The sequence below is a fragment of the Sphaerodactylus townsendi genome, linkage group LG07, assembly GCF_021028975.2.
Source record: "Sphaerodactylus townsendi isolate TG3544 linkage group LG07, MPM_Stown_v2.3, whole genome shotgun sequence".
NCBI classification, from domain to species: Eukaryota; Metazoa; Chordata; class Lepidosauria; order Squamata; family Sphaerodactylidae; genus Sphaerodactylus; species Sphaerodactylus townsendi.
Window position 1 is genome coordinate 64,937,948 of NC_059431.1, and position 12,373 is coordinate 64,950,320.

Here is a 12,373-nt window from a genome sequence, read left to right on the forward strand (position 1 = left end):
ACTGGGGAAAGTATCTTGAGGATGACTGAGCTCTGGAGGCCTTCCTTCTTTTTTCTGCTATTTCAAGCATTTATTTTCACATGGTTAAGAAGGGTTTCTTTTTTTCTTAAAAAGGAATGCTGAGATTTAATTATTTCCCATAAAACGCTGGTACATCTTACAAAATTTGGCAGTAAAGTGACCGAATTCTCCCTAGCTGCAGGAACAACTTTGGTGTCCTGCAACAGTCTTCTCTGAAGTGGAGGAATAACTCTTTAAGTGCTGCAGTCTTGTCTGAGTAGCAATGCAATTAAGTTACTCACCCACCTACCCCAGACACACAAAAGCAGGATTTGGTCGCAGTTGCGGTAAGCTGGTTTCATTGATCAAGAGAATGCTCATATGCAGTTTCACAACACACGTTACGAAGGAGGTTAATGACAGCTTGGAGATCACTGCTCTTCATGATAGCACTGCCGGACACAATCATATTGGCCCCTGCCTCAGCACATTTATGAATGGGAAGGGAACTTGGTTCTTAGCCAGTTAATCTTTGGCATAATATCTTCCATGAATTTCTGTCCCCCGAAGCCAGGATCCACTGTCATAACTAAAGTCATGTCCATCTGGTTGGCCCATGGTGCTAAATATTCTACTGTCATTCCTGGTTTGATACCCAAAGCAACCTTCATTCCATTTTCTCTGATATCTTTGATAAGGTCCCTGGATTTTCCTTAGCTTCTATGTGAAAGGTATACTGGTTTGCAACTGCCACAGCCATGGGTTTCACCCACTGTTCCGGCTTGGCAACCATCATGTGCATATCGAAAATGGGTTCCTGCCCCAGCTGCCTCAAAGGCTCTCAACCACAGGACGACCAAATGTGATGTTTGGGACAAAATGCCCATCCATTACATCCAGGTGCAGGTAGTCAGCCCCGCAGTCCCACATGCGGGTGCATTTCGCGCACAGTGCCATCGCTGTTGAGGATGGAAGAGTCGATCCGGCACCCAAGTGCCATCACCGCCCGGCTGGCCCCTTGGCTAGTTCCTCTCACTTGAGTCAGAAGCACTGTTCTGAGGCCTTCTTTCTTGATGTATGCTTTTGTCCTGTTCATTAAAAGAAAAGGGAATGCCTAAGAGAATAAGTTTCAAAGGCCAAACATGAGTGCTATTTCTGATCCTGTCATGAGCCTTCAAAAGAAATTCCACTGCCAACATTCATCAACCTCTTAGATGCATTTCCTCACTGTCGTAAGAAGAAATGTGAGGTCCTACTGAAGACTATTACCCAATCTTAACCAAGTCTTCATATGATTCCTAAGTACTGTTTTAAGTTCCTTACTTCCCTGAGCCACGGGTCAGACCATTACTGCTTTACAAGGCAGCTCTAATTTAGGGGGGGGGGGGAGCCCGAGGCTCATATACTGCTTTTTAATATCTGTACATTTAGCCATCTACAGGTTGAGAAGGTAGGAAACAAGTGTACACACAGGAAGATAGCACTCACCTGAAAGGAGCACTAGTTTTTAAATTAGGAGGGGCATTTCTAAAGCTAGAGATGCCAAAATTCTTATAATATTATAATGTTTTCTCAGTTCTCTGGGGCTAGTTCTTGTTAATGGCATCAAGCTAAACAATGTGAGATATCCTTGAGCAGGATTTCCCAATCTGATTAATGAGGTGGGTTTAGTAAAGATGTTGTACCTTAACCTCCTCCATATAACTGGTTGCAGTTTTAAAGGCAATTTATGTCACAGAAATCACATGGGGCCAGTGACATACCGCCTATAGGGACATGGGGTAACCCATGTCCCTGGGCGCATGCCTTTTGGTCATGTGGGGGGGTGTGTGCCGGGCACCGGCTGGGTCCCTGCACCCAACCTCTCCCGCAGCTAAGTGACCTAGATGGTGCCCAGCAGCTACCCCTGTGCCAGGGTGCTGCTCACCAGCGCACAAGGCCAGGCCCAGCCAGGAGGCCTCGTGTGGCGGCATGATCCCCCAGCCTTGTGTGCTGGTGTGATCCCCGGCGAGGAGAGGCCTCGTGTGACATGGGAGAATCCAGGCTCGCCAACGTGATCCCTCAGAAGGGGGGAGGCCTCCCAGCCATGCAGTCAGAAGGCCTCTCCCCTGCCTATCTGCTGCAGCACCCTGCCTCCCCCTGCCTCCCTGCAAGCCAGCTTCAGCCCCCTAGGGCCTGGGGAGGACAGGCAGTGGCCTGCAAGGAGGTAAGGGGGGGCTCAGATGGATACCATGGCAAGCCTGCCCAGGAGCTGGCCTGCTGCTGTGGTGCCCATCTGAGCCGCCCCCGAGCACTGCCCTCGAGTGCGGGGGTGTGGGGGTGAGGGGTGCCCAGAGCAGGTGTTGTCCCCAGGCACCATTTCCCCCCAATACACCACTCCTTGGGGCAGAAGGCTTAGCAACCCCACATCCAGTTCTTCTTTACTAAACTTCAAAGCAGCATTCAGGGCAGCTAAACAGCAACAACAAAAACTCTAATTGCAGATCTGCCACATAGTAAGTCTGGGCCAGTTTCATTCCCTTTTGATATTACTAAAATTTACATAGGACACCACAAATCAAATGGGGAATAAAGGCTGCAATGGAGAGACTGGGCATTGGTTAGAATTGAACAGAATGTGAAGGGAAGATTTAAAAGTCTTTTGAACAAACACATTTAATAACAAAAAATGCTGGACATGTACTGATTTTTATTGATATAGTTATAACTTCTGGGAATTATTAATTTCAGGAGGTCATAGAATGCGGATTGTAAACTATCCACAAGTGTCTACAGGTAGGAATAAAGCCCCCCCCCCCCCCCCCGAAGAAAAGAAATGTTTTTCTCATCTTCAGCCAACGTCAGTTCACCTTTTATTCATAGGGAAATTGCCCTGGTGTTTGTTCTCTTGAAGTCTCACCGCAGCATTTGTAATTCATAATTTCATTTACCATAGCTTTTATTTTATAATTTGCTGGAAGGCAAGAGATCTCAATGTGCCGTTACCGAAGCACATTGAAGCTGCTCATAGTTCTGTTTGATGTCTATTCAACAAGTTTCAAGCAAGCCAAATTCAATTGGGTGTCTAGTTAAAAACACAATTTGCAGTGTCAGGCCTGTTTGCAATTGAGTAACACTTTAAAGAGACTGTTAGAGAACACAGAATTAAGGGCCTTAACCACATCAGAAGGAAAGGAGATACATGTTTAAAGGCTCCAGCCATTGTGCTCCATGCAGATAGGTTCTGGTGCCACTTAGACTGAATTTTATACTTAGGTCTACAAACTTTTATGTAGAATTTCTCACATACAAAAGTGTTCTCTGTGCTGAAGTAATCATATTAGCTGTAATGTTAAAATGACAAGTCATTTATGTTTATTTCTCTCATTTATTCCTTTTTAATTTCAGCCAGTTGCCAGAAAGGCATAACATCACGGGAAAACATCATGCTATTGGCCAATTACTAATTTTTTTTCTCCTGAGATGAAGGATTCCTATCCCCATTGGGGGAATAATCCCAACTGTATCAAACAGGTCATTTCCTCACTCCAGATATCAACCAGGGCATCAACAGGAGAACTGACTATATTAACAGGCAAATTATTATTATTATTATTATTATTATTATTATTATTATTATTATTATTATTATTATTATTATTATTATTATTATTATTATTATTATTATTATTATACACATAACAACACAGCACAAGTGTCTTAGATTCATCTCTGGTCGAGGTCCTTCCAAAGGACCCTAGGATGATAGGAGGAATGACTGCATTAGAATGTGTGCAGTTCCTAGAAGTGCTGCTTTCTACTTGGCATGTGGACTGATGTTCTGTCCAAGTTTAGGCTTTCCAGATGTTTTTCAAGATTTCTTGGGATTCCTCCTAGAGCACCGACTACTAGTGGGATTACTGTTGTTCTTTTCTGCCACAATCGTTCAACTTCAATTTGTAGGTCCTTGTATTTTGTGATCTTTTCCAGCTCTTTGTCCTATTATTATTATTATTATTATTATTATTATTATTATTATTATTATTATTATTATTATTATTATTATTATTATTATTATTATTATTATTATTATACACATAACAACACAGCACAAATGTCTGGAATTCATCTCTGAATATCGAGTCTTTCCCAAGGACCTTGGATATTAGAGGTATTTGCGTAGAATGTGTGCAGTTCCTAGAAGTGCTGCTTTCTGCAGCATGTGGACTGATGTTATAATTATATTATTATTATTATTATTATTATTATTATTATTAATTCAACTTAATAACCTAGAGTAGACCTTAATAACCTAGACCCCTAGACCTATCAGAAAGCCATTTGGATCCATCTTGCTCCACAGGGTAGACCATTTTAATAGATCCTCCATCCCTGCAGAGCTGTGGTAGCTCTGTAAAGCTAAACCCAAGCAAACAGCAATCTGTCCATGACAAAGAAATCATCTTCAACTTCTCCACCCTCAAACTTCCAGCCCAGAATATAACTTTAAATCAAGATTGTGACCTACACAGTATGTGGGATCATGTTTGTGATGGAAGCCATGAAATCTTGAGCTGATCTTGACAAGTTAGCATTGGCATTAAAATTTCCAAAATAAATAATCTAATTATAGTTCAACTTTGAAATATGATGAGAATAAAACAATAAAATCTGACACTTGTAAACTGATACTATGCTATCCCTTTAACATTCTGATTCTAAGGTATTCTTGTGAGAGAGTTTTTTCTTTTATCTATTAGATATTTTTATTTATTTATTCATTTATGTAAATTTATACTCTACCCACCACCAAAGTCCATGGGCAGGGTACAATCATAAAAGTACAATTTAAAAAATATAAAATACCATTATAAAAAGTGTGTGTGTGTGTGTGTGTGTGTGTGTGTGTGTGTGTGTGTGTGTGTGTGTGTGATCTCCCAAACTATATGTAAAATATAATTATCCCCTCCAAAACCAACAAGAGAGTATAATGCGGGGTGAGAGAAGGGAAGCACCATCCGGAAGGGGTCAGCTGCATGCCTGGTACAGAGGGTGATCTTGTGTGTGTGTGTGTGTGTGTGTGTGTGTGTGTGTGTGTGTGTGTGTATGCGTGTATGCGTGTATGCGTGTATGCGTGTATGCGTGTATGCGTGTGTGTGTGTGTATTATATATATGTGTGTGTTTATATATGTGTGTGTGTATAATTATCCCCTCCAAAACCAACAAGAGAGTATAATGAATATTTTAAAGATGCAATCCTAAAACAAGAGAATCAAAAAAGCATATTGTGCCTCCAAAGGCTTTCATTGCTAATGTGTGTGAGCACGCTGTCAAGTCACAGCTGACTTATTGTGACACCATAAAGGCTATTTCTGCATGGCACAATTATTCCGATTACAATCGGTATCTTACAATCCGGGTCTATTTTATCCCGGTTTCTCCCCTCACATGGCTGCCCGTTTCTTTGAAGGAATCAAGTGGACTGGGAAGAAATACTCCAGTTTGTTTCACCCCAGCCTGGGTCATTCGTATTTACACCACAAGCATATCCGCACATGTGCAAACATCCCCACTGTCCCGCATTTGATTGGCTGTTGATTTTGGGCAGCAATGGGGGAAACGAAGCCCCCCCTTTCACAGTTTTGTATAGGGCCCGGTGCAGGCCTTAATATGGCAAGCCGCAACAAAAAACAATGGGGCACAGCATCACGTTACATTCCCACTCATGTACTCACATATTTGTGGAAAATGAGAGACCCCCCCCCCCATGATATGCCCACTAACATTCAGCCCAAAGTGCACATCTCCCTAGCTATGCGCTCTGAGCAACCAGTACATGTACAGGAAAGAAAATGGGGACATTTTGGGACTCCACTCCTGATTAACCCAGGAGAAATGGCACCCGGTCAATACCATGAACAGAAAATGTGCTTGGGGGAATGTTTCAGGAACGTTTCAGGAAAGGCGGGCTGCAACAGTCAGAAGCTCAGTAGAGTTAAAAACTGACATGACATCAGGTGGAGAGATCAGGGGGGTGGGCAGGAACAATAAACTGGTTCTGCTCCTGAGTTGTTTGCATGGTAGCAGGTTCTCCACAGGATTTTTGAAAAGAATCACCAAATGGGCAATTTTTGAAAATCCTGGGATGAAGGAAATATCATAGAACAACCTGCTTTAGGACCAGAAACCGTGCGAACATCTTGGCCCAACTGGGACATTTCCCTTGCTCAACCCGGAATATCTGGACCATGCAGAAACAACCAAGGTTTCAAGTTAAGAGAGATGTGGAGGAGGTTTGCCATTGCCTGTCTCTGTATGGGCTGCAAGAGTTCTCAGAAAATTGTAACTTGCCCAACAGGCTTCATGTGGAGGAGTGGGAAATTGAACCAGGATCTTCAGATTAGAGTCCACCACTCTTAATCAATACACTACTTTGGCTCTCTTTGTTACTAATAACCACATGCATATCTTGACTTTTGCCCTTAACAGTCTTGATCATATCAGCAATAACCATGATTTCTCCCAGCTTGCAACATTTATTGGACACTGTTGAGTTCAGCAGAGTCCTGAAAAAGGTCATAATTTGACAAGTTCCCAGAGGAAATTTTTGAATGTTAATTCTCTTTCAAGCTGTTGCAGATTTAATTGGAAAATCTGCAGAGGAATTAGCAATTCACATCAACAGTGTAATTAATAATTAATAAATATCAGTAAACTGGGGCAATTGCTGGAGGTGACTTTGCCTTTTAGTCTACTGCAAATGTATCCTTATCCAAATCACTGGTGATGCAGGAGAGGTCCTGAATAACTTCCTGCTGCTGTGGTAAACTGGTTATAAGTGAACAAATTGAAACGAAACCCAGAAAAGACAGAGATATTGGGGCTTTCCCCACTTACCTCCTTTTGTGTGCCACCCCACGGCCAGCCCACGTAGAAAAGCCTCCGCAGCTTTGGAGTCCAGAGAACTTGTTCCCCACTTGTTTCGCCCTTTCACACCTTAGCAAAATAATGCGGGGGTCACAGAGCAAGTCTACCGTGGCAATTGGCATTCTGATTGGCTGCTTAGCACGCATTACCTTGCGTCATGGACTTCATGGAAGCAGCTGACCAGCCCAGGCGAGGTCTCATTGTGATTGGCTGGCACGCGAGTTTGATTTGGGATTGGCTGGCACGTTTTCACGTGATCACGTGCTCATGTGCAGACGTCATCATTTTGGCGCCAGTCGCGCTTTCTCCAGAATGCATGTCATCAACTGTCGTGTTTTGCTGTAAAAGCAACAGTGCTGTCACGTGTTGCATTCCTCCATTCCATCTGGAGGATGAAAGCGAAAATCAGTTTCGTTTTCCAATGCCTCTGTTCCCCGCAACCCTGCGCGCTCAACGGCACTTTGCCGCAAAGCTGTAGAGCTGTGGAGCTCGAGTAATGTAATGTGGGCACATTACCTTGTGCTCACGTGCACACGGCTCAATTGTGGCGTTTTTGCATTGTAAAAGATTTGTTGCCACGTGACCATGTCATCACATAGCTTTCTGTCCCGTTATTTCTGATGGGGACAGACTTCCTTGAAAAAATGGAGAGGCCTGTTGCCTGATTGGTGGGAAGGCTGTACGTTACAGCGAATCAACTTCGCCCAAACATCTAAGTTCCCCACCACCCCGCGGCAAGTGCGGGCTTCTGGAAAAGTTGCTGTTTGAAGAGCAGCTGATTTGACGCACGCTAAGGAGCTGGGAGAGCGGCAGATTCGAGGCAGCTGGGCTGTGGCTGCTGGTGTGGTGGGGAGCGTGGAGGATCCCCGTGTCTTTTCGAGTGGTTACCCCACGGCATATGGTGAGTGGGGAAAGCCCCAATATCTGCTGGGAAGGCACAGATCTTGAGGGACACTGTGCTCCAGCATGGTGTAGTGGTTAAGAGTGATGGACTCTAATCTGGAGAACTAGGTTTGATTCCCCACTGCTCCATATGGAGCCTGCTAGGTGACCCTGGGCTAGTGTATGTATGTATTGGTATTGGCTATCACACACAAAGCCCATCCCAGCCCTTCCCCCTGCACAAAATCAACAACTGACCATATGTGTGCCTTCTCATTATGGCCCCCACCTTATGGAATTTCCTGCCTGAGGAGGCTGAGAAGGCTCCCACTCACCTGGTGTTCTGCAATGTATGGAAAAGTGAATTATTTAAGAGAACTTTTCTACACAGGCAATAGAGTCATACTGTATTAATGTTTCACAAATTATTAGGAATTGTATATACTAATGTGTATAGCTAGCTGAAACAAGGATCCTACTTTTTTGCATGGTTTAATATTTCATGTTATTGCTTATGCTTGCTTCAACTTTTTTTGGACTTCTGATTGGTTTTACAACCCAACTCCTATTGCATTGCTTAGTGAATATCACTTCCTGTTCATTGTATTGACTCTCTCTGTACAATCTGCCTTGAGTTCGAGTGACATAGGAGGAGTATAAATAAATAAAACAAATTCAACATTGGCTGACAGGAATATAGCTTTGTTAGCTAATATGGCATTAGTCTCATATTCAGACATGGTGAAAATGCTGCACTTCATTCATAGCTGTATCTTTAAGATACAGATAAGAATTTTAAGAGGGCAAACCAAGACACAGGTATCATTTGACGAAAGAAACCTACTGCATAGAGCAATCTTAAGCAAAGTAACTTCCTTAAATGCCTATTGAGTAGAAGCACATAACTCTGCTTGGGAAGATCTAAACATGCCCACAGTGGTTTTGGTCACTCGTGTGATTAGTTCAAGTGAATACATATGACAAAAAAATTAAATCTGTAATGGAATACATAACACTGTAAAAATGAAAAAAAACTATACCTTTCAATATGATACATAAATTGGTATCTAATACATTTTAAAAATAAACATTCACAGTTGTGCCGAAACCAAACACAACTGCCATATACTAACAAATGTTTTCAGCTCATAAGTAATAGAACAAAACATTCACAGATAATGAGCTGGTGCTGAAACTCATTTATTCTGCTTTATAGCTTTGCTCATTTTCCATGCTGCTTTAAAGAGTAGCAAGATTTTTTATTTGCTTTTTGAGAGCAAAGTGATATCACAAGTGATGTCAACAGAGTTGCGTCAGTGTCACAAGCCAGAGTAACTGTGCTCTTAGAGTGAGAGTGAACATTAACAGCAGGATTTTTCCTAGTTCACTTGTTCTTCAGCATCCACCTTCAGAAGAAGGGCTTTTGAACTCTTCTTCAGCATAAGTTTTCCCTTAGGGTTCAAAGCACTTAACTCATTCAGAGCCATCTTTGTTACTGGGCCTGTCCTCAGATACACTAAAACTGAGCAGATGATCTTCTCCACAACCTTCTCCTGGTCAGTAGTTTCATGTGCTACATTTATGTTTTTATGATCAAAGTGGAAAAGTGATTACTCTCATCTCTACCTTTAACAGCGTGGAGCACACCAGAAATTATTCAGTGATTTCCTCTCTCACTCCTTCCCTTGTCTTCTGGAAGCTTATTATTATTATTATTATTATTTCTTTCATTTATTTTCTAACATTCTTCCATTATGAAATTCAAGGGCCCAGGGAGGTTTCCCAATGAAGCACTGACCAGACCTAGACCTCTTACTATCAACAAGGCTGCTGGATCATGTTGCTTTCTACCAGACCCCCAGGTCTTCTCAGGCTTGGAAGTCCACCAATTGATAGCAATCATTGTGGCCAAATCTGATAGAAACATAATTTTGCTTGTCAGTACCCCAGCATGGCAGGCTGTCAGACATTTTAATGGAGTATTGAAAGTTTCAATAACCCAGGTTATGACCCAATAAATTTTGGGTCATAACCTGACTTGAGATTTCCCATCCAGTGCCCTAGACACAAATCTTTCCAAATCAATAATTTTCTTCTAGAGGGAAGAAATCTCATTAAGCTTGACTTTAAGCATTAATAAAGTGTATTCATTAGGAACATGCAATCAGAAGTTTATTAAACAAGATTTCATCCAAACTTAAATGGCAACTATTTTTTATAGTTGTTGTTGTTGTTGTTGCTGCTGCTGCTGCTGTTGCTGTTGTTGTTGTTGTTGTTGTTGTTGTTGTAGATTTCACAGCTGCCAGACCTTTAGCTAGTTGTTGGCCTTCATTATAATTTGAGCCTCACCCAGAGGCCTAGAAAGTTTTAATGTATCGGCATAGTATTCATGCGGATCCCAGCAGGGCTGCCTTCTGAATTTGACAGATGTTAATTTTGTCAATTCGAAGATGTTTCAAGTGCTGCCCTAGTGTTTTTGGGATGGCACCCAGCGTGCCGATTACCACTGGGATGATCTCAGCTGGTTTGTGCCATAGACGCTGAAGCTCAATTTTCAAATCGCGGTATCTAGTGACCTTCTCGTGTTCTTTTTCAATCACCCTGCTGTCACCAGGGACTGCTATGTCGATGATGATCACTTTCTCATCCTCGATCACAGTGATGTCTGGTGTATTGTGTTTCAACACTTTGTCCGTTTGGATTCGAAATTGGCCATGCAGTGCTTTGTTGTGCCAGCTTTCAGTCCTCATTTTAATCACATTTTTTTTGTATTCTTGATTGGTTTTCTGGGTTTGCAACAAATGTCTGTTCTTCACTTCAATCAATGCCTGTTCTTGACTTTCCTTCACATAATCGGCCAGTGCATGCTTCTCCTCTTCCACTATTTGCTGTACTTGCAGTAAGCCCCTGCCTCCAGATCTCCGGGGAAGGTATAATCTACCAGTGTCACTGTGTGGGTGTAAGGCATGGTGCATTGTCATAAGCTTCCAAGTTTTTCTATCCAATGCTTCCAACTCAGCCTGTGTCCAGTTAATGATTCCTGCAGTGTACCTGATGACGGGTATGGCCCAGGTGTTGATGGCCTTGATGGTATTCCCACCATTTAATTTAGATTTCAAAATTTTCCTGACCCTCTGGGTGTACTCTCTGCTGACAACAGTCTTCACTTGCCCGTGCTTGATGTTATCCAGCTGCAAAATGCCCAGGTATTTATAAGCTGCCTCTTGGTTGCACTTGATGAGTTGGCCATCAGGCATTTCAATCCCATCACTCTCAGTGATCTTGCCCCTCTTTATTGCCACAGTAGCGCACTTTTCCAGGCCAAACTCCATCGAAATGTCTGTGCTGAATATTCGGACTGTGTTTACTAGTGACTGGATTTCTGTGTCTGATTTACCATACAGCTTCAAATCATCCATGTACAGTAAATGTGAGATTTTTTCTCAGTCTTTGCCCATTTGATAGCTCAACTTTGTTTTCTTTAAAATGACTGTTAGTGGGATCATGGCAATGATAAACAGTAAAGGTGATAGTGAATCACCTTGGAAAATTCCTCGCTTAATGTTGACTGTTCCAAAGTTTTCATTTCTGACTGTCAGTTCAGTTTTCCACTGTCTCATCGCTTTTTCGGTGAATACTCGAATGTTTTTGCTGATGCCAATTGTTTCCAAGCATTTCATGATCCAACTATGGGGCAGTGAGTCAAATGCCTTCTTGTAATTGATCCAGACCATATGCAAATTATTATTATTATTATTATTATTATTATTATTATTATTATTATTATTATTATTATTATTATTATTATTATTATTAGTTGTTATTGTTGTTGTTATTATTATTATTGATGATGATGATGATGATGATGATGATGATGATGATGATGATGATGATGATGATGATGATGATGATGATGATGATGATGATGATGATGATGATGATGATGATAAGTTTTATATACCACCCTCTGGGCAGTGAACAACATTTTAAATAACAGATAGAGCACAATTTAGGACATTAAAAAATAGAAATATAAATAAGATACATATAGGCTCTATTAAATTTAAATAGTTAAAACCTGTTAAAAACGTACAGCGTACAGCATTCTAATATGCAATGTATATAATATAATATATGGTGTCTGACAGCTAAAGCCCTCCCAAGAGGGGGATGGTAGGCCCGGCAGATGTTGTAAAGATCAGTGGATTCTAATAGGGCAAATATAATGGGTGTAGGGTGCAATGCAAACCATTGGGGAGGCTTTGCACAGGTCTGTTTGCCCCATTTTATTTCCCTGAACCCAGGATTTTCAAAAATTGCTAAAACAGTAATTCTTTTGCAAAATCCCAGGTTGGAGCCACTCCCGCGTGAACAGCCAGGCAGGAGACATTTTGTTTTCCTCTCTTCCACCCATGCACTGTAAATTCCACACCATCCACCATCAGGGAGAATCCACCAGCCTGACATTCTGTGCAGGTCACCCAGCAGGTTGTGGGCAGATTCTCTGAGGGATTCTCTAAGGATATAAAGTCCCCAAGCATGCTTTCTCCCCATGAAAGTGACAGTATGACTGATCTACAGCAA

The 12,373-nt window shown here is 42.0% G+C and overlaps 1 pseudogene; it reads right to left on the reverse strand.

Moving 5' to 3' along the window:
- Window positions 1–358: 358 nt before the first annotated feature.
- On the reverse strand, window positions 359–1,000 carry LOC125436918 (annotated as a pseudogene).
- Between the last annotated feature and the right edge of the window lie 11,373 nt (window positions 1,001–12,373).